This window comes from Delphinapterus leucas, chromosome 20 (assembly GCF_059928025.1).
Source record: "Delphinapterus leucas isolate spDelLeu-1000000601 "Yukka" chromosome 20, BTC_Dleu_Yukka2, whole genome shotgun sequence".
Lineage (NCBI taxonomy): Eukaryota > Metazoa > Chordata > Mammalia > Artiodactyla > Monodontidae > Delphinapterus > Delphinapterus leucas.
The window spans coordinates 45,096,700-45,117,094 of record NC_143148.1 but is presented as its reverse complement, the minus strand read 5'-3'; the positions used below and the strand labels follow the sequence as shown (position 1 = coordinate 45,117,094).

The 20,395-nt window shown below is 43.0% G+C and overlaps 1 pseudogene; it reads right to left on the bottom strand.

Annotated features, from left to right (window-relative positions):
* Window positions 1-621: 621 nt before the first annotated feature.
* On the bottom strand, window positions 622-736 carry LOC115802526 (U6 spliceosomal RNA; annotated as a pseudogene).
* Window positions 737-20,395: the final 19,659 nt, after the last annotated feature.

The window sequence follows — 20,395 nt, the reverse complement described above, 5'->3', positions numbered from 1 at the left end:
TGAGCTTGGTCAGAGGAAGGGGTGTGAGCCTCGAGGGTGGTGGACAGACAAAACCTTAACTCTTTTCCCCACAAAAATCTTCCCACTGACACTTTCTCTAGCATTTTGCCTACTCCAGTGTGGTGTTCTCGTGCAGAGGATCCCAGAACATCCTAAGTTATATGGCATCTTTAATTAAAAAGTGAAATCCACCTATAAGGACAAAGAAGCCCAAGGACGCGATATCAGTTAATCCTGTTTGGCAGAAAAAGAATTCACACTTAAATCTGAAAACATAATTGTTTCCGTAAGTCACATTCAGAGTTGTATTCAGCAGGTCATGCTGACAGTCACTGACTGACTGTCTCGTATGTGTGGTAGCAGGGAGTAGTTTGGTGGGGTCAGGCATTACATACAAAGATAAGGGATCTGCACTGTTTCTTGTAGAGAACTGATTTTTTTTTAAACGTCTTTTGCTTTACAATGGTGTGTTAGTTTCTGCTGTACAACAAAGTGAATCAGCTATACGTATACATATATCCCCATATCTCCTCCCTCTTGCGTCTCCCTCCCACCCTCCCCATCCCACCCCTCTAGGTGGTCACAAAGCACTGAGCTGATCTCCCTGTGCTACGCGGCTGCAAAAATATGGAACGCTTCACGAATCTGCGTGTCATCCTTGCTTCAAGTAGCAGGGGCCATGCTAAGCTTCTCTGTATCGTTCCAATTTTAGTATACGTGCTGCCGAAGCGAGCACGAGAATCGATGTTTTAAGGCAAAGGGATGCTTGAGCAGAGCTGTGCTTTAGAAGAGCCATAGTAGAATAATTTTGAAGATACAGGTAATAGCTAATGTTTCTTGAACACTTACTGTGTGCCAGAAACCGGGTTATTTTATTACATGCATTCTCTTCTTAAATTTCCATACAACCCTATGAAGTAGGTACTACTCTTGTCCTCATTTTACGGCTAGGCAGCCTGAAGCTCAGGGAGGTCCAAGGTCGCACAGCTTGCAAGTGGTGGAGCAAGGATGAGACCCAAGTCTCAACAACTGCAGAGCGCACACTCCTAACTACTATAGATCAGGCCTAGTGTGTACATTGCTCATTGCATCAAGTGTCCAGAAAAACTTGTTTCATTTGTGTAGAAGAAGGGGCAAACCTCTAGATTTGGGATTTTGAGATACAGATATCGGGGGTGCCAGATTTAGCAAATAAAAATACAGAACGCTTAGTTAAATTTGAAAAGTAGCTGTAACAAGCTTTTGTAACTTATTAAAGGTAGCTGAATACAGGACATTCAAGGCACCCTGCATAAAGACGCAGGACAAAAGTCACTACATGCTGGACACGGCCTGTACACAGAGGACGCTTAGCAGCCCCACCAGGTGTGCACCCTGGGTCTGTCACGCCACTTCTCTGCCATCTTGGGCAAACCCACCTCTCTTCACCTCACTCTTCTCAGCTGAAAAATGTGGATAATAATATCTAAGTGAGATGATATAAAATGTCTGGTAGAGTGCCAGGCAAAGAGTAGGTGCTCAATAAATGCTTTGTTGGTGAACTGGGCAACTGCCTAGTTTCCAGAGAAAGTTTTTTTTTTTTTTTTTTCCCATTCAGAAGAACACTTAACTCTTACTGAGTATTTTATTCATCAAAGACTTGGCCTTTTCTTCATGAAAAATATATCTTTTAATGGGGGTCATTTCTTGATGTTTCGTGTAGCCTGTATTTAAAAACATTAGCCATTTCCTCTAATAGGAAAGTTGCTACACAAGTGAACAAAAAAAATAAGGCAACAGAAACAATGCCCATTATATTATCTTCAAGCCTTTATTATGTAGGTATTAAATTTGAACTCAGAGGTCGTCACACTCTGAAAGTGTTTCCATCTGGAGCGCTCCATTCTCCATTCTGTCGGTTCAATTAAGCCTGAGAATTTAAATTATCTCCCTAACTCTAAAAATATGTATAGATACTTCTGAAAGTGGAAACGATTCCAGGGCTTAGAAGAAATGCTGTGGAGTGAATGTGCTCACAGCTCTCAGGCCAGGAGGGTTGACCCTTCCAGATCTTTGAAAGGTTGTGGAAAGACCATAAAAATCAAATCAAATCAAGTCAAAATAGACAGCCTTTCTCTCAAGAAGAGCGTTTGGAAAAGAGGTGGAGGGACGGAAGACTCGTGTGTGAAAAAAACATACACACTCAGTGGGAAACATATTTGTCTAAAAACATTAAATTAAAAACTCTGAGTGACAGCATTTCTTCCTTTCTTTCTCTCATTTCCAGTTCATTCTTATCAGAATTCTGTCAGCTCTCAAACTGACATTTTCCTGTTCTGATCTTTTCTCAGATAGTAAAGAGGGATTTTTATTTTTTTAATTTTTTTATGGGGCTGATGCAAACAGCAGATCCATCTACAGAGAAACGTCAAGGACGGTTTGGAGTCCTAAACCCTGACCCTCCTGCCCTCTCCTAACTAGCTATTGACATTGAACTTAAAAAAAGCGGCAATGCTGAGATGAGATAATGCTTTAAAGTGGAAGAGAACAGGGCTACAGGGAGGAAGTGGGGGGGGGGGCGGTTGGCAAGTGAATTTGCTGCTGGGCCGAGCGTCAAACTTCAGGCTTTGAAAAGTTCAGTTTTGCTTCAAGTATCCGGGAAAGAAAATGGGCCTCATCCTTGAGAACAGGTATGGGGTTAGAGAGTCTCTTTGGAGGAAACTCTTATTCCAGGAAATGTAATGTGGTCCCGTTTTCAAGATCTTTGGGGTCGATGAGCTATCACATCGTTGTTTTTTTTTTTTTAATTTTTATTTATTTCATTTATTTATTTTTGACTGTGTTGGGACTTCGTTGCCGCACGCGGGCTTTCTCTAGTTGCGGCGAGCGGGGGCTCTTCATTGTGGTACATGGGCTTCCCATTGCGGTGGCTTCTCTTGTTGTGGAGCACGGGCTCTAGGTGTGCAGGCTTCAGTAGTTGTGGCGCACGGGCTTAGTTGCTCCGTGGCATGTGGGATCTTCCTGGACCAGGGCTCGAGCCTGTGTCCCCTGCAGTGGCAGGCGGATTCTTAACCACTGCGTCACCAGGGAAGTCCCTGTCACACCGTTTTTGCACTGGACCCGCGAATGACTCCCTTTGCTCGTGTCCTGTAACAGAGTTGGGCTTTACAGTGCACGCATTTGGAATTTTTGATGTGAATATCTAAAGGGACTTTCTCCATCGTCTCAAAACGGAGAAGTAGAAAGAACACGGCTTGCATTCGATTCTGATCCCTTTGTTCTCTGGATTCTATTAGCTTTGGCTTCTGTTTACCCTCATTTAAAGAGTCTTCTTCCACCTGAAATTGTGAATGTGACCTGCTTCCTCCCTAGCTGGGAACAGAGATAAAAAGAGAAATGATTTCTCAGAAAAAACTTGACTGTGCTACTGTGAGCCATCTGTTCTTATTTTCCTATCACTGGGTCCTGAATGTTCTAGAATAAAGTCCTGGCATCTCTGAAAATGTTTCCTCCATTTCACCACTGGTTAGAAATGCGGTTCAGTGAACCCATGACCGACCCAGAATAAAATTTGTGAGAGAGAAGCTTGGATTCCTTGGGGGTAGGGTTTATTTCATTTTAAAATGAGTCCTGGTACGCCTGGATTCCCTCTTCTCACCTTATGGCAATTTATTTACAGAGAGCCTGGTGCCTTGATACTTCCGAAAGGCAGGGTGTTACTCTGCTCACACAGAAAGAAGTGAGGGGTTCTCTAAATGTCTCCACTTTCTAGAAGCTGCTGGTGTCTTCTGGGCCGAGCCCTGGGGAATCCAAACCCTTTCCAGGCATGCCAAAGGCCAGCGAGCAGCACGGAGAACTCTAATCACATAATCATTGTTCACGGCCATGGGCAGACACCACTGTCTCTGTCTCCTTTATGTTCATTGCTTGAGACACTTGAAATTAGGCCTGACACAGCGCTAACAAATGTACTACAGGGAATGAGCCTGCACTGGGCCCTAGGGAATGATCTAGAAGGCTTAATAGGTCTTTTCCATCTTTAATTTCCACAGTTCTAAATATGCTGGCTGCTTATAAAGCAGTAGATTGATTTTCGGGCTGGTTAGTTTTGAAAGCACTTAGTGGAGAGGATTTGGCTTTATGTAGCCATACCCCTTGACCTTGACTTTAGTTTGGACCTGGATTCTGAGAGCAGCCCTCAAGTAGCTCCTTTCACCTCCCTTTGGCAGAGAGCAAGTGGGCAAGGGGTGGTCCTAGGCTCCCCCCCGAGCTCATTAACCAGCCGCTATCATCTCTGTGCACTGGGGACTATGTCTTGTCTCTCTGGTTATGTGTAAGCAGATCAGAGCACGGAAGCGGTGTTAGCTTGGCTCACCACTGCCTCACACCCCTCTGAAATAAGCCGAGTGTTCAGGTTTGATGGTCAGCCTTCCTTGGAAGAAGTCTTCTTGTGTCTTCTGAAGACGTGGTGAGTGCCATGATCACTCCTTGTCTAAGGTCAAGGGAACAAGTCTCACCTTAAAGAATGTATCGATATCTTTCAAAGCGGGAAGCTGCTGAAATGTGCGGTGGTGTGACTTCATATTACGACGCAGCTGGTGAATTCATTTTGGAAGTGGCCGGTTTGGAGGGAAACTTGCTATTTTTCTTTCGGTAATTGTTCCCATTGGTTTACCCTACCCCCATCCTCACCATGACGCAAGGAAGCAATTATAGGCAATAAAAGAGACACAGCTAAGTCTAGGGAGAGGGGAGGGCCCTCGGAGGTTCCAAATTTTCTTTGAGCTCACACACAGATTGCCTTTTTCTGGACACGGGAAATAGGAACAATCTCAGCTTTTCCATCCATAAGACAGGGATCTTAATTATTGCTTGCATCACAGGTAACGTTATAAGGACTAACCAACTAACATTTTTACAGTGATATGGAGATAAATATATATGAAGTGCACAGGACCTTTCATGATGGCTAAAAGTGCTCTTAAGAAGGAAACCCAGGCATTCACTCCCTTTGCATTTTCCATTTCAGGGTGAAATATACAGCTGGAAAAGCTACTTGTGACTGACAAAATGCTGGGGCTAATCTCATGCTTTGAACTATTTCATCCAGAATTAAGGAGCCAGTTCCCAATTATTCCAACCTCAAGGTCACTCACTGAACCAGTACTTCAGGTAGAGGATGATTACGTATGGGTGAGAGAAGAGAGGAGGCATGAGGACCACAGGGCAGAGGAAGGGAAGGGAGAAAGAGAAAGAACAGAGGAGTGAAGAGGGCTTGCATTACTTTTCTTGTAAACTATCTGAATTTGAAATAATCATGGGTCAGCCTTGGTCATGCAGAAACGTGCCAACTCCTAGAGTCCTCCTCTTTGGTGTGCCACCCCCTACAGGAAGGAAGCAAATCCTGGAAAGGATCTTGCCTGCCTTGTGCCTGTCTGGTGGCTCTACCCAGCCTAGAGGTCACATTCAGAGGCATGGAAGAGGCAAGTACCTCTTCCTCCACCAGGCGTTTCATCAGGATTCTGTAAGCTTCAGATGTAACCCCTCTTAAAAATCTGAAAATGAAACGAGACACATTTCTGAGGTTGTCAGCAGGTAGATCCACTGGCTTGTGGTAAGTAATCTCTCTGGGAGGAAGTCTTGGCTCTGATGTCTGTGTTGAACGTTCCGTGGCTCCCCCCGGCCGCCCCAGCGCAGGTCTGTTCTCTGGGCGAGGAGGTGGTGATGATATTGCTTCTAACGACCAGACTGAAGCGTAGCCTCAGGCTGTCTTGCAAAGCCCCCTCCAAACAGCCTCTAATTAATTTTTATCCTGCCATCCCAATGAGTCCCGGGAGTGCAGCAACCCAACCAAAAACCCTCATCAAGTCATTTGGAGAAAGCTTTGACTTAACACTTGCCGACTTCAGATCTCTGAAAGAGAAACTGTGGCAGAAGAAACCCCCAACCCTTCCCTACACTCCTCCACCCTACTTGTTTCTTTTCTTTTCTTTTTTTCTTTTCAGTTTCTCGTCTTTTCTTTTACAGTGGCCATAAGTCAGACCTTTCTCTGGCTCCCTCCAACCCATAGTTCTTTCAGCGAGAACCCTTGAGATACACATTTCTCTTGCTGATGGAGGAGAAACCCCAATTCTCTGGGGCCTGGGGCTGGTTCTCCCTCTGGGCTGCCCCAGGGATCCCAGCCACCTTTGGAGGGGAGGCTTACAGCCTCTCTGGCTTGCAGGGGGGCCAGGTCTCCTGCAAGACTGCGAAAACAGTCTTCAGTAGACATAATGCTGGAAACTGAGGGAAGGGTCCACAAAGAGGAATTTTACCCACTGAGCACATTAAAGACACGGCCTTCTACCCTCCCCCTTTGGAAGCGCTGCTGGCGGCAGCTCGGTGGCGCTGGCCGGCTGTCCATGCCGGGGGTCTGTGCAAAACTCCCGAAGGCCCCTGTTCAGGTGGCCTGTTTCAGGGATCAGAGACAGAAGGGCCCCTTCCGCCCTGGCACCGGCACGTGAGCCTCACTTGTTGCCTTCTATCTGGCTCAGAGTCCTTCCCAATCACCTTCTCCCACCAGCCTTTCAAAGCCCTCCCGGCCCCTCTGTTCATTCAGGATGCTTCTCCTGGGAACTCGGAATGAATGAAAATTTAGGAAGAGCGGCTGTTTGAAATGATGCATTCAGAGGTGCTGAAACCCAAACCACCCGCCGTCTGGGCTTCCTGGGTTTTCAGGACAAAAAGGTTGAGTGACTGTTCCCTTCCTGAGGTCTCAACAGACGAGAGTGATCTGGTGCCAGCGGCTCTGGTGTTAATTTCATGATCCCTGGGCGCCAGAGAAATTTCCTCAGGACCCGCTTGACTCGACAGCCCCTGAGAAATGGGGCCATTGTTTCTAATGAGCTTCAGCAGTCTGACTCCTTTAAAAGAGTTAATCACAGAATCACAGGCCTAGAAAGGACTTCTCCGGCGGCTCCTCTGTGCCAGGTCCAAGTGGGTGAGAGCTGATCCTATTTTTGAAGATGCCCATGGAGCCCCACTCCAGTGACTAATCACTTGTAATTGTCCTCTTTAATTTTAACCTCATGCGCTAGTGTTTGAAACAGATTTCCGTCTGCGCAGTCCTCGGAAAAGGTAAAAAGCCTTGCTCATCGTGCAAATGGGGCTGTCCATTTTCTACTCCTCTGCTCTTTCCTGTCTCCCTGGATGGTGGCATGGCCCAGCGGTGAAGGGCAAACACTGGGGAATCGGACATGCCTGGGTATGATGTCTGGGTTTTATAATTGACAAGCTGTGCTACTACATCTCAGTTTCCCTGTCTGTGAAACTGAGGAAATATTAGTCACCTCACCGGGTTGTTTTCAGGATTAAATGAGACAGTGAAAGTAACGTGGTTGCCTTGGGTCAGGGTAGGGCTTACTCTGCGGCCACAGATAAAAAGGCTCCCACTGGAGTGGAGTTGAGTGCATGTGGATTCTTGCCTGTCTGGCTGTTCTGTTGAAGATGCCAAGGGATACCTATGGGCCAGGCAACAAAGAGCCATGGAAAGAGAACTGGACTGAGGGTCTGGAGACCTGGGCCCTAGACACAGCTCTGCTGTAGCTTAGGCCGTGACCACTCTTTGTGGTCTGTGAAATGATCTCCACCTGTCTTCCTGGCGGGGGGGGGGGGGGGGGAGGGGAGAGATGCGGCTATGGATTGTCCACTGGAAAGTGGTCTTCAAACGTGAGGCGCTAAGGGCCCTGAAGGTGGATGACTAATGACTCCTTGGGCCCGTAGACCTGCCTGCTGCCCTCGGAGGCCTCTCTAGCACCAAGCGGTGCCCTGGCATGTTGCTAGCCTTGCCCTGAATTGCTAGTATCCTGGGAACCTGGAGGAGGATGAGGGAAGTCGAAGTTGATTTCCTCACTTCTTAGTGCTCACATTTCCTTAGACTCTCAGTCCTGTTTTGTTTTGAAAGGGACAGCCCCGTCTGGGAGGACCCCCTCAGTCAGGAGGCAGCATGCAGAGTGGCTAAGCATCAGTTAAGCCCAGGGACCACAGGGCCAGACCCGGGCTCTGGCTTAACTCTGCCACTTTCCCAACTTGTGTCCATGGGCAAGCTGCCTACCTGTCTGTGTTTCAGCATTCTCAGCTATAAAATGGGGATAAGAGTAGTTTCCACCTGATCAGGTGAAATGACTACACAGAATGTGCTCACAACAGTGCTCTGGGACGTGGAAAACAGTAAATATTAACGGTATTATCATGAACTGAAATCTTCTAGTCCATGCAGTGATGAAGCCTGACCAGGAGATTCCTGACTCAGTCACGGAACACCTCACTCAGAGAAGACACTCAAGTCCAGTGGGTTCTTAAGCTGCTGGGGTAGGGGGCGCATGACTTGTTTGAGAAAATGATAAATGTTGTGGACTCCCTCCGCAGATATGTTAATATGAGTCCCAAATTTCTCATATGTTTTTCAGAGGATTTCAACACAACCAAACCACGGAATTACTGGGGTCCACAGACCCTTGGTTAGAAACTTCTGTTTTATCGCCTTCTTGTTTATGAGCTCATCAGGATTATCCAAGTACAGCTTTGTATGCAGTGAGGATGTTTATCTGATGCAAAAATTAAATTATGGGTAACATCAACTGGAGAACCAAAAAGAAAATAAAATGTATGATATAACTGAACTGGAGCTAGACTTTATACAATCTCTTCCTTGAGCAGTATGCTTTTGACGTATGCCGTTGCAATTTTTGTCCAAGCCCGCACTGCTCTGAGAGAGCCTTGGAGAAATTCTCTCTCTCCTTCTTTCCCACCCTTTGGCAGCTGCAAAGAGCCAAGGGTCACTGTGTTAAGAATTTCCAGTTCTGGAGAAATGGAACGTCAAAGTTGTGAACCTCTTAGTTAACAATGAAAGTTTCCTTATTTCAAGTGAGATAAAGAACTCTCTTATGTGTGGTGTTTATAGGCTAGAGTTTGGAAGAACTTAAATTAAAAAACAAATAATAGCAAATACGTCCTTCGATGTGATTATACCCTGGACGGCTCCATTGTAATTTGGTGGGAATTAAGGGTTGGACCCACAAGAGTTTAATTTTCAGATTCAACAGAAGCATGTTTCAAGTCTCCCCAAATACCTTCTTAAAAAAACACCACCCTTGGCATGGTTTTGGTTTATTTTTCTACTTCTGTACCATTGGCTTTGCAAAATTAATTTGCTGCATAGAAATACCTTAAATCACTTTCCCACTAAACCATGGTTGCTCTAGGGGAAGAAAAGGGGGAATCCTCTGTTTTGACTATCAAGGCATGATAACCCACAGAAAGAAACTGACTGAAAGCTACACACAAAAATAAAAGTAATATCAATATTTTTCTTTCTTAGAGAAAGAAAGGCCTGATAAGGAAGAGAGATGCAAACTGCAAAATATATTTCAGTTTCTCCACAGATATGTACAGTGAAATGGGCTAGAGACAGAGCAAAAGGATGGGTGAAAGTAACAGTCCAGAATAATACGAAATGCTGAAGAAAATACGAGACCATGACTGAACAGGGTGGGAGGGAAATGGTGGATGAAGAAGGGATATATTTGGGTAAGACAGCTGCACAAATGGTGGCGGCAGGGAAGAGAAAGCCATAGTAATCACTAGTTACCTTCTTTGCACATGTATATCTTTCTATCTCCCCCATTGCCAGACACATGCCTCTGCAATATTAGATACTCAATAAATAAAGAGAGACAAAGAGAACACGTAAAAAACCCAGAAGCGTTGAGATCAATTTTGACTTAGATGTGCACTTTATCCAGGCTATGAATTTACCATTATTATCAATTGCTATCTGTTTCCCTTGCAATACTGATTTTTTTTGGTGTGTGTATATGTTTGCGCGTATGTGGTTCAAATGCTGTTCACAGATCATCAACCGCATGCATCCTAGCCTTCAGAAGCTCTACGCCAAATGAGACAACTAGAGTTTCCTACTTATGATGGTGGGGAGGGTAGCACTATCCTTAGGACTAAAATAGGAGTAAGTAGAATCATATCACTATGAGGTTGGGGCCTCCGATGGATCTGGGTCAGCAGTCTCCCATTCTGATTCTAGGGACTGTGGTACAGCCTGGTGATAACGTATCTGTAGATTATAGACAACTGCTTAAATTTCTTCTTTGGAGAATAGTTTCTGAATTGGGGATTGAAAACATAAAGAGATGAGGAACAAAGGAAGGGAGAGATTAATGTTTTAGTCAACACTCAACAGAATATCAATCCTGCCAAGTAAAAAAGTATTGACATGGTTTGAGAGACTCAGGATGAAGCCGAACATTTGAAATGTCATACTGCGTAGCTATTGAATGAAAATGTTCTATATTTGGTTAATTGGCCTACACACCCCTTATAATTATCTCTAGCCCCAAATAATGGATTGATACACTTAGGTGGCCCTTAAAAAATGTCATTCAGCAGAAAGAGGCTTAGAGAGGACTCTACCCCATTGTTTCAGTGGTGCTTGAAATAACTGCAAAGGGTCACACGTCACGAACGGTAGGCACTGAGCAACATTCCTTGAATAAACAGGGAGCCAAGAGCTCCTGGATGGTAGGCTCTCTGGAGAGCAATGGAGCCTGGACACTGGTATTAATATGGTGACCCCTAGTGTTTCATCGCGGTAGCACCACTTGGAATCATACCAGCACCCTGGCCTACGTGGGGCTTCTCCATAATCTTCCGATTGAGGGAGTTATTGCCCATCATAATTGTTTACGTCTTTAAAACCACCACGTTAAACAAAACCCTCTTCAACTTTAATGCATTTTCCTGCACAGTAACCATTTCCAACCCCTGCCGAATAGAGTTGTCTTGACATTGTTTTTTTCTTAGAATGTGTGGCCTCCTGTCTAAGCATTTCAAAGATCAAGACATATCAATTCATTACTGTGGTTGCAGTGTCATAAACAGTGGATAATGGCATCAACGGATGAATTGTTGGAGGAGGTGGGTATTGCTCTGCTCATGGTGTGGAACATGGCCAGCAGGGATTTAACCAGGAGTACAGCACGCAGTGGGCAGACGAGCAAGCTGGGTGTGGTGAGTGGCACGAGTACTTGTCTGTTGTCTGTTGGATTCTTCACCTTGGTCCTCTCATCCAGACATGGCAGAATATTATGGGTACAAAGAAAGCAATCTGCTTCTGTATGTTCATGTAAGGAGAAGAGGAGAGTCAAACAACCCAAGCTACCTACATTGCTTCCTTATTATTTATCAGAAAGTGTTTCTCTGGACCTGATTTGTACAGATTTCTATTAAATGTGATATATGTCTTCATTTCCCATGCTACGTAATAATAGGTAGACACAGCCTGAGAATAAAAAATAATAATTAAAACTAGTTCAGGGGACGGGTGGGTAAAGGGTGAAGGGGATCGATCATGATGGATGGTAACTAGACATACGGTGATCACCACTTTGGGGTATATACACATGTTGAATTATAATGCTGTATAACTGACATTTATATTAAAAAGTTAGCTCATTAGTGATCAGGAAACATACCTGACATATCATAAATGGTCTGGGAATAGGCTGGCGGTTGGTTCACATCTCAATCCTTTTCACTCGATGGTTACTGCCCTGTTTCACCAGATATAAAAGATTCTGCTTGTCAGTGTTCCAAGTGTACTTGGGTGTCGGTAAAGGGAAAGGAGATAAGTAGAATATTTTATTTGGTGTTTTAAGACTCGAGTCACAATTCACCAAGACTACAAGTCTTTTAATTGTACAAACACTCATGGCTATTTTTTTCTCTTCCAGGCGGGTATCTTTTCAACTCCCATAGCTAGAGCGACACCAGCTGACCCAAAATAGAGCTTGAGGACCAGTGTTCATTGTTCCATTGATAAACAAAGGACAGAAGCTACATAAACACACACACACACACACACACACACACACACACACAGAGCAAATGTAATCCTGTCATTTCAATCAGTTCCTGGGTAACATCTTCATGGTTCCCTTTTTCTTGATCTAGACCTTGGGATTCAGTTGTTGCCTGGCTCATCTTTCTCTACAGATAGCTTCATTTATATACCAGATGGATATGTAAGGAGCAAGGGGCATTATCACCTTGGGAAGGGCAGAGATAAAAGGGGACCTTCATCTGTCAGCAGGAGGGAAACACGTTCTCCCAAGCAAAGTTGACTGCATCGGATCCCTCCCACTACTTACTTCTTTGTGATACTCAAATATGCCACAATATCTTTTTTATAAAAGTCAGTTCTACCATCTCAAAACAAATCATCAATATCAAAAATATCAACATGATTTCATTTCAAATTTAAAAAGAAAGAAAGAAAAAGAAGCAGCAGATTTAATTATCAGCTCAGGGACTCTTAACCATATGAATGTTCCTTAGACTACAGAGCTCCAGCCTCCAGGCCATATGTATCCAGAGTCATCTGTGAATGGGTGGGAATCCTTGGGAACCGATGTTCAGATTCAACCACACCATCACATTCTTGGGAAACACTGCTAACGTCCAGTCAGAAAGGATGAGGATGTTTTGTGGAGGCAATATGGATGGTCCGTTATAGAATGCAGGAAATGGAGTACACTTGGGTATCCAGGGGACAGAAAAATTGTGGTGAGGCAGACACACAAAATGATGAAGAAAACGCCGTATTTATTGCTTAACTGCAATAATAAAATGCATGGTTGTCTAAAATAAAACCGTTGTACCAACAAGAAGTCCACAGTCCACTGCGTTTAGTGGCGTGTTGGAGTGACCCTCTTGCCATCTATGCCAATAGCCTCTTGTTTCCAAGGAAGCCTGTTTTATAGATACACATCAGAACATCTTCTTTTACCTTTTGACAAAATGAAACTGTGTCCTTGGGAGTTTCCCACCCATTGCTCTCTTGGCTACTTCACTCCAGTACTATTTCATTACTTATTGATTTTTCAATGCCTCTCTGCATGGCTGTAATTTACACAAGTCCTTATGGCCCTTAGCAATTCTTAACACCTCAAGGTAAGATCACCGACTCCACTAGAGAGAGACAGTCGGCTACTGTCTTTTCTGGAATGAGGAAAAATTGGTGAAACACATCGCTAAAACAAGTACCTTTGGGAGGCCTTGGTGGATGAAAAGGTAGCTTCACAAGAATTCAGATGCACAATGAGAGCATGAACAATGCTAACTCCAAAGTGAATGTTGTCACATTCTTGATGTGCTACTGAATTCTATGCAAATCTTATTTCAGAAATGAGGTACAGAGTGTTTTGTAGATTGGCAGTACTTAGTTAAAAGAAAAAAAAAGGTCTATGAAATAACCCTAAAGCTGATAAATGTGTATCTATTATGATTTTTAAAAAAGAAGAATCACTGTTCTTGTCAATTTGTGAAACAGATGTTTGCCTTTTATTGTAATCAATGTTCCACATGGAGGAGATGGAAATGAAAGGACATGTGTGCATGATGGAAAAAATAGAATAGAATAATAAATAACTTTGTGAGAGGTTTCGTTTGAGTAAAACACACCAGTGTTAAAAAGAGAAATAAACAAAAAAAAATTGTATTTTTTTTCCAGACAGGTAGAACTTAGGCTCATAGTAATAAATCAGATCAAATTGGTAGAATTTCTAGTCCCACATTTGGACTTTATTATTTGGCTTTTTAAAAGTTTATAATTAAAAATTAATCAGCTATATTATTACATATTTCTAGGGAATACTTTTTATTTTACCTGTAAAATTCCTTCATAAATTTCTACTTCATATATTTAGAGTTATGGTGAGAACGTGATTATAAATTTCAAGGAAAAATTTAATATTATTAACTAATCATACAAAAAATGGTATGATATATTTTCACCCAAATATAGAGTTGAATTCTCTCTTCGTTTCTTTTACAAAGTGATATTAAATAAAAACATCCCCTGAAGGAGTATATCTTAGACTGGTCTTGTAGGGAAGGCATCGTCTGAAATAACCTGATAAGTGTCAGACCATTTACACAGTATCATGTAGTTTACCTAGCTATGTGACCCGAAAGCCATTTCTAGATTGTTCCAAAACAATGAACTAATCAACCTAACCAATACATAGAATTTTTTTTTTTTTTTAGCTTAAAGTGAGTTTAGGTATCAACTGGGTCAATTATAGTTTAATTTTTTGAAGTCAGTGAAAATACTCTGATCAAAGGAGCTATTTGGCATTTAAAGATTAAAAAACCCCAAATACTTGAGACATATTTTACTTTTCAATTGTCTATTGCCACTTACATTATTATTATTAATTTTTGGCTTTATGTCCTTCACTCGACTGTACCACCTGCTTTTCCAGTACACTAGAATTTACTGAGGCAATTGTAACGGACAATGGTTGTTGTTTGCTCTCTTCCCTTTCTGTTGGAACGTGTACTCTACATTTCTTTGCGGCGGGAGGTACCTTACTCTGTTCTCAGTCCATTTGGTTTGGGTAGGGCTGACCCAACCCCAGGTTCAAGGTTGACCCAAGCCTGGCAGTTGGATACCATACCACTGTCCACAATGATGGACCCAAGCTGAGACAATGAGAGCCCAATCCAGGACTTTGCTGGAGCCTTTGGCAGTGAGAGGCTCTCTCCCCTTGGAGGGGTAATGTTGGTAGATGTGAGCCTGGAGCTGCCAGGGACTACCACATGCAAATAGTCCCCCTGGAAATGAGGCAAACAGAACCTAGGTGGGTGTGGGAGCAGGGAGAGAAGAGAAGTGAGATCGATATTACTGTCTGAGCTGGTAAATTGGCTGATCCTGAAGCTACCTACCCCAGGCATTTTGGCATATGAAGTAATACATTCCTATTTTTACTTGAGCTAATATGAGTTTGGTTCCAGTTAGTTTCAACCTAAAGAGCCTTATTAATTAGGGCAATTTTGTCTATGAACAATATGCATACTTCAAATGGATTTCTTTTTGCTCTGAAATAGGAACGTGTAGGCAGGTTCACTGAATTCAAAGGGGTTTAATGATTTTGTTGTCCATTTGAGAAGAAAATGTTGCTAAAACATCTTAGACTTGACCCTGCAAACTGCCTTGGTCTGAGAAAGACTCTTCTAGAGTAGGAGAAGAGTGTAAAAAAATCCTTAAAAATCATAAGAAAGAGGAAGATTTGCTATTTTTGCTTTGTTTTGCTTTAGGGAGTACTGAATTATACAAAATCTCCTTAAATGTACTGTGTTTCATTGACATCTACGACAGCAAACAAAGAGCTAGGTGCAAACTAGGCATTTTTGGGGCTAAATTTATTAGAAAAAAGTTCTGACAGTTATTAACGCTTACTACATGTATTAAAAAAAGTGAAAGGCACTTACGGCATGCCAGTACTTCTGAGGAATTTAATGCAATCTAAAAATGATCAGGCTGTTCTCTGAAGACTGACAAAATTCCAAGAAAACACCAAGAACATAAATCAATGGGAAGAGCCTCCTTCTTCTGTGGTTCACATGATCATCTTTGAAAAAAAAAATTTTAATGCAAAGATTTAAGCTCACTATTATTCATTCTACGGCTGCTGTAGCCCATCACTCACTCCTTACCTCAGGATGATGTGTGAGAACGCAAACCTTGTTAGAATGCGTAGACGTGGCCCAAATCTGGGAGCGACCTAATATTTCTGAGCCCTTGAAATTCTCTGGAATGAGTACTGTTAAAAGAATGCCTTCAGGGACTTCCCTGGTGGCACAGTGCTTAAGACTCTGCACTCCCAATGCAGTGGGTCCAGGTTCGATCCCTGGTCAGGGAACTAGATCCCGCATGCATGCTGCAACTAAAAAAGGTCCCGCATCTGCAACGAAGATCCCGCGTGCCGCAACTAAGACTTGGTGAGGCCAAATAAATAAATAAATTAAAAAAAAAAAGAATGCTTTCATTTTGAACCAACTATCTCTTAGGCATTTATTTCCTAACCATTTTTTCTGATGCTGTTGGCTGAAATGGGAGGCCAGTCAAAAGCCACATGGAAGAGAGATCTGAAGAAAATATAAACATTACTCAGGGCAAATGGCTCAAAGAGTTTCTGTACTAAGGCAGCCCAGCCATATGGCCAAGTTGGCCCAGAATCAAAATCAAAGTCATAAGACCATTGGTATGGCAGGGGAGGGTGTTAGGGCTGCTGGAACCAGAACGATTATACTGTACCACTGAGAACTGGGCCAGCCAGATGGTGCTGCGGGAGCCAGACAGGAATTCCACAGGAGGAAGGTGGGCTTTGCCCCATTTTACCTTTCCAGACTCGCCTCTCTTCCAGCTATGCCACCTGTTGGCCTTCTTTCACGTAATTCCCTTTTTGCATCTCTGTGCTTGTGATTATGCTGGTCCTTCTGTCTGGAATTGTTGCCTCCTTTGCTCCCCTCCTGCCCCGTTTAAAGACCTAACCATCCTGCCTACCTTACTCTGCTTTCGTTCCCAGCCTGCCTGCATGTTCTGAAATGCCTGGGGTGCCATAAAGCTCCAGCCCTTTTCTTGCTTCCGTGTCTTGACCTAGCTTCTTTCTCTTTTTCTTTCTTCTTTTCTGTCCTCTTCTTGGCCTCCTCAAACTATTGTTAAAAATTTGCCTCAAGCATCACCTCTTCCTGAAAGCTTTCCCTGATCTCTCATTCCAGTTCAGAAGACTCTCCTCTGGGCTCCTCTAGCGCCTCCTAGAGCCTACTTTATGAGCACTTACTCCACTCTCCAATAGCCATTGGCCTACACCTGTATCTCTTCCGTGGAAGGACCGTGACAGCTGAGATCATGCAGCCACTGACTTGGCGGTCCTATCACTTAGTGCCTGGTGCTTGGTGGGAAGGGCGGAGAGACGGTTGGAAGGAAGGAAGGATAACTGAACCCTTAATCCCTCCCATATCCTGCTGCACTTACACACATACATAATGTTAAAATATTCCCCCGTTTGACTTCCCTAATGAACAGGCCCCACCTTCTCCTTCAACAGAGTATAAGGTCTTTGAGGTGAGGATTCAAAGCTTCTTCATTTTTGTATCCCTCAAGATGCCTTGTCCACAGGGTGTGCACATTTGTTTGTGTTCCATAAACGTTTATGGAAAGTTAAGTAGTATCACTAGGCCATAAAACTATGAAAGCCATTCAAAAAAATCTCATACTGGACCAGAGAATCTTTCTAGCTTTGGACATTAAGAAAGCTGATCCAGCAGACATAACTAGTCGGGTGGGATGGGAGCAGGGTAATACTTATATCAACAATACTAGCTAACACTTACTGAGCACTTACTATAGGACACGTGCTATTCTAAGAGCCTTATGTGTATAAAACCGCCACTCAATAATGCTCCATGGTACGTGAGCATGACCCCTGCTGGAAGCAGTGACAGCTGTGCATCTGTAACTCGGGAGAGAGTTGGATCTGGCGAGCTTCAGCCTTGTCTATGAAAGCTGAGATTATGTGGATTGTCCCGAGAGTCAGCAGAGAGATTCATCAATTGCTCTCTGCCCACACTTGAGTATTTTCAGCCAAAATTATTTCAAATTCTGTTAAGCTGTAATTTTGCAACTTGAATGGAAAAGCTTCCTTTCTGAATTCCAAGATGTTTACAGTAAATAAACAGCAGGAAAGAAAGACAACCGTGGTGATGTTCTCTACTGCACAGTATCCTAATAATAATGAGTTACCACATAGCATCATAATAATAATGAGTGTAGATCCTGTACTAGGAGTTCTATACAGAGACACCCTCCACCCCTGGCAAGGCTGTGGTATGGATTAATAACAGGAAGGAGTATAAATAGCTAGTCCCAGAAAACACTTAGACAGGGACCTGTTTGTACTTCAACACTAACAACAACCCCCGAAGGATAAGCATCAGTTCCCTCACTTTCAGAAAGATGACAGTGTTTCAAGAGACGGTAGGCAACTCCAAAGTCACACCATTAATAAATGGATGAGGGATTCCCTGGTGGCGCAGTGGTTAAGAATCCGCCTGCCAATGCAGGGGACACAGGTTCGAGCCCTGGTGCAGGAAGATCCCACATGCCGCGGAGCAACTAAGCCCGTGAGCCACAACTACTGAGCCTGCGCTCTAGAGCCCACGAGCCACAACTACTGAAGCCCGTGCGCCTAGAGCCCGTGCTCTGCAATAAGAGAAGCCACCGCAATGAGAAGCCTGCGCCCTGCAACGAAGAGTAGCCCCCGCTCGCCGCAACTAGAGAAAGCCCATGCACAGCAACCAAGACCCAACGCAGCCAAAAATAAATAAATAAAACAAATACTTTGAACCAATTTCTATTTAATAAATAAATAAATAAATGGCTGAGTCAGAATAAGAATCTAGGTTTGAGTCTGTGTTAATCATTAACTCACAAGGGAGCTTAATCTTACTACTACTAAATTGTTTTATGACCCCTGGAAAGTGATTTCCTCTCTGCATTTATTGTGGGGGAAGAAATTAATAAATGGAGTAATGGATTTGGGCCTGGTAGAGATTCTGAGTCCTAGGACTCAAGGTGACCCTGATCAATGGTCTGGACCATACTCCCGACTTGAGGGCTGAGTCCCAAAATGTAGGTGTCTAATGAAATTTCAGAGGCCTTTCAAGAAAGGGTATATCTGACCCACCTTGTGATCTCACAGGGTTGTTACCAGGAATAACTAATAAAAAAGCCTAAGATGTGTCCAAGTGCCATAGTGACAGATGTGACTATACATAAATTAGTCTTGCAGAAAGCTACTTGCCTGGGGTCATCATAAATTTCCGATGGTGCAACACAAGACTGATTGTATTTACTTTTGCTCTCTGTCAGGTAGAGAAGTGTGACAGGCCAGTAAAACAATTTAGTTGGCTGGTAAATTATCTGCAAGACTGATTAAAAATAGGAAGCAAGCAATTGGTAAATTGTCAATGCACAGAAAAGAATATTCAATAACTAGATCCAGATATCAAATTAATTTAACACAGGGGCACCATTTCAGGAGGATGTTTCACTGAACATTGAACTCTTCTGATATTGTTTGGACTGAAATTACTGTGTGTGTGTGTGTGTGTGTGTGTGTGTGTGTGTGTGTGAGAGAGAGAGAATGAAGCAGATGTGTAACATGGTGCTCATCTTGGCTCTCAATTCAAGATTAGGAAAGCACTAAAGATAATACACAAGGGACAGCCATCCTTAGTGCTCATCATTCTAAAAGAGATCATTTGGTGGAAATTAGAAAGAAAACATCAGCCATGTAATAAATTACTCTGAGTATCCCAAGAATTGGAAGCTCCCTGCTATTGTTCCCTCTTCTCATAAATGATGTGCCTAGATTATACCATCACTCTAACGTGATTACGTATGCAAATGATGCAGACAGTTATACAATTTACAATTTGGCTGAAATTGTTAGAGAACTGGCAAATGGACTTTGACAAATCACAATTTGAGGCTTTAAAAATGAACTTTTATCACAGAGCAAGAAAACAATGGATATTCAGCTGTGCTTATGTAAATTCCTTGAGCGACGTACAATAGAGACGCAACTGATGTATGCTCAACGACATTTAAAAACTAGCATCAACTCTTCCTTGTGGTTGGAAAATGGATGACTCAAAGATTGCTCTGGTTGAATAAAATATTGGATTAATAGGGAATTATCATCTATACCCCACATGGATTACCAATTTTAAAAGAATTAGACCACAACAAAATACATTTAATTTAATATTTCTTTGATGAGTCAGAGGCCACTTCGAGATCTTGCTCTGCCCTCAGGTCATCATTATGAACCACTATTGATACTGGTGAGGCCTGGGAGATAGCTAATAAAGAGATCTGGTCAACAGAACACAGGAAAACAGGGAGTCTGCTGTTTTTAGACATTTATGTCAGGGTGTTTCCCTTTCAATTTTGATCCCTTTATATCCCTAGGGAAGCTTACAGTTCGCTATTGCCTTTCCTGTCTAGGCCATAGCTTGGTTACATCATAAATCGGGTTTCTCAAAGTTTTTCATTCAGAGATTCTTATTGGCATCTGGAGTCCTCTCCTTTACTATCATATATTCGGTATTTTTTTCTATTAAACATATTTACAACAATTTTTCTCCCCAATCTCCTTCTTTCCTCCCTACATGTGGCCGCAATCTCAAAATACAAACAGAACGCTTAGAAAGGATCTATTTGTGCAGAATTATAAAAAGAGAACTAAACACCACCTTTGTCTTTAGATATGTTGATACACATCCACAGAGAAAGGATGTTCAGTCATTCAAGAGACTTCAAGCCAGAGGAAAGAGCCAGCAAGGTACTAGACGATATGCACTAGTTTCCCAGTTAAATAAGACCCATTTCAAGTTTACTCTTCTGTTACTGCCCTTTTGTGAAGTATAAATGATAGGGCCTCAGGTTAGACTGAAGTGGGGCTATTGACCGGTGCAGGGTCTAATGAGAAGGTTACTTGTGGTTTCAACATTTTGT